This window comes from Neovison vison, chromosome 12 (genome assembly GCF_020171115.1).
Source record: "Neovison vison isolate M4711 chromosome 12, ASM_NN_V1, whole genome shotgun sequence".
Lineage (NCBI taxonomy): Eukaryota > Metazoa > Chordata > Mammalia > Carnivora > Mustelidae > Neogale > Neogale vison.
This window is the reverse complement of record NC_058102.1, coordinates 61,656,934-61,659,972: the sequence shown is the minus strand read 5'-3', so window position 1 is coordinate 61,659,972 and position 3,039 is coordinate 61,656,934. Positions and strand designations below refer to the sequence as shown.

Here is a 3,039-nt window from a genome sequence, read left to right as displayed (position 1 = left end):
ACAGGAAAAACTATATCCTAAGGTACATTGTGGAAGGATAAATTGGAGATGATAGAAAAATAAAAAACAAACTTGTTCTCTATTTCTTTACCCATATTATCTTGCTGTGGCTGTGACTACTAGATCCCATGATAAGGCAATTAAATAGTAGTTCATCAAATAGGGTTACCCCAATGACAGGTTGGAAAAAGAAAATAACACAAATAGAGGTACTGTTTGAGCATGATAGTGAAAATGGTAAGACATTACAACCCATCATTATTTTTTCTTCGTAAAGTCTTTGTAAAGACCTTCATACAAATTGACTTTCCAAACCTATCTTCTTTTTTTTTTTTTCCTTATTAATACAGTATTTATTTGTCTTTCCTCTGTCAAACCCTGAGCCAACCACTTTCCCCAGGCTGCCTGGGGAGGTATAGGAAAAGGATTATACAGGGCAGATGAGACACGGGAGAAAGACCTATGGGAGGTGGAGACAGCTCCTTCACATGGTGAAGAGGATGAGAAAGGCCACCATCAGGCAAAAGAGCCCCATGGCCTCCGAGAGGGCAAAGTCCAGAATGGAGCAGGAGAAGAGCTGTTGCTTCAGAGAGGGATTCCTGGCGTAACCAATGATGAGGCTCCCAAACACAGTCCCAATTCCAGCCCCAGAGCCAGCCACCCCTACCGTGGCACCCCAGCCCCAGTGAACTTGGCTGCTGTATCGATGTCCCTTGAAATGGCACTGGTTTGGAAGCTTCGGCTAGGAATAAGTGAGGTCGGGGACGTGGGGCTGCCAAGATGCTGAGGCCCTTATAGGGTGCCTCATCTGTCAGTGTCTCAGGTGGTTTTAGCACCACTGCAACAGTGATCGGCTCAACAGCTGAGAGGTCTCTTGACCAAGAACGGGCTGGAGATGAACTTTGCACAGGCGGACATTTTCAGGGGATGAAGGGCTGTGGCAGGAGAGCTGCTCCCAGGCCCAATCCTATCTTCTAAGAGAATAACAACATTAACTTGGTTATTAATAGTTTTTAATCTTTGTTGAAAATTTTAGACACATTTGCTATTTCTGATAAGAGGAAAAGAGTTCATGATCCTGCTTTCAATCTGTGTTCATGAATATATAAAGTTCTGCAAATTCATACGTACACAAAGCAAAGCAAACTGAACCACTTTTCCATAATCTGTTCTTTCTCTGATTGGGGACAGTCTGTATTAGAGTGACATTTAAATAGCCCACTTTAGGGTACCCTGGGACCTCAAAATACCATCCACCCTGTTTCTCTAGTTACACATTCCCAGTGGTATATCCTCCATCCTTTTGAAAAGCATAAGAAATTAGAGGAGCTTACATTTTATTTTCTGATTTTTACTGTAGTACTATGTTAATTGCAGAAAATTTAGGAAAGATAAATAAAAATCCTATAATTCTATCTCCAGAAATAATTAATATTAGCATCTTGGTTTCTTTTCTTTCTTCCTTCTCTCCCTCTCTCTCCTTCCTATCCTCTTTTCCTCCTTCCTACCTTTCCTGACAGATTAAACCAAATTGCAGATAAAAAAAGATAACACTCCACATAACGCAGTAAGAAACTCCTCATTTGGAAGCAGAATCTCTACCAGACCATTTTTGTCCATCAGTCCTCGGGTGTGCAATGGATGTACACATACAAAGACGTTTTCTCAATATTTAAGATGTTGCCTATGAGCTACTTAACTACTTCTCAAATAGAGTCTTTTCATAGAGACTTATCTATTACTTATAACATAGACATTAGAGATTGAATTGCTGTTATGAGAGAAAGCATCTTATCTTGGCTTAAGCATCAACTCAGTTCATGAAGAGCATCTGGGAGAGAATGGCAGGAATTATTTTTATTTTTTCATTTCCAGCCTAATAAAGAGCCATACAAGGGGAACGGGCTATTTATGAGTAACATAGTTATAAAATACAGGTTCTTGAGTCAGACTTAGTCACCATGAGTTTAAAGAAATCTCTCATATTATCTGAGCTTCCCATGTCCTCATCTATAAAATATAATGATAGTGTCCAACATACAAGATTTTGTGAGCACCACTCTCTCTCTCTCTCATTGCTTGCTTGTTATAATACGTCCTCCAAATAAGCTGTCATATTTGTGCTGATAGAAGTTAGAGTGGTTTAGGTTGAGTTCCCAGAGAAAGATTCTGAGATGTATTTCTGAGCAAGAAGTTGACTGAAGCATGTTTTCTCACTCAGGATAACACCTAAAGGTAGGAATAGGCAGAGAGAAAAGCTGACCTGTGATACAATTGCAATAAAGGTCTTGGATGGCCCCATAGAGAGATCTGGAACTGGGATGGCCGTTTTGAGTTTTTCCAAATTGAAGCAGGGGCTGGAACCTTGTATCCCTGCCCTGAGCAGGTATTGGACGAGGGAAGACCCAGGAAGGGACCATGGACTTGGATTAGGTGGCTCCCCTTGACTGAAGGTAGTTCCCAGAGAGAGAACCAGCTCTGAAGTGTCAGCAGCCAACATTTCTGGCAGCTGAGGAAACCAGTGCCTCAGTCATGAAGGGCATTTCTTCCTTCTTTCCTTCATTCCTTCCGCCCCTTCCTCCCTCCCTCTCTCCCTCTTTTTTCCTTCCTTCCTCCCTCCCTCTCTCCCTCTTTTTTCCTTCCTTCCTTCCTCCCTCTCTCTTTCTTTCTTTTGATGTTATTTATTTATTTGCCAGAGAGAGAAAGAAAGCGAGAGGGTACAAGCAGGGGGAGTGGCAGGCAGAGAGGCAGAGGGAAAACCAGTCTCCCCACCGAGAAAGGACTCCAATGTGGGACTTGATCCTAGAGCCCTGGGATCATGACCTGAACTTAAGGTAGATGTTTGACTAAGCCACCCAGCTGTCCCATAAAGGGAATTTCTGTATCTTCTATTCTTCACACATATGTTGCTTAGAACCTTTTGCTTCTTAAAGTAAGTTTGCCCCATTTAGGAACAGACCCTCCAGGATTCTGATTTTTTATCACTTCCAGGGTACTTACAAGACAAAGGTTAGTGAGAAAGAACTGTACCTATACCCC

General features: G+C 42.0%; 1 pseudogene; it reads right to left on the bottom strand.

Moving 5' to 3' along the window:
• Nucleotides 1-357: 357 nt before the first annotated feature.
• On the bottom strand, nt 358-918 carry LOC122891542 (annotated as a pseudogene).
• Nucleotides 919-3,039: the final 2,121 nt, after the last annotated feature.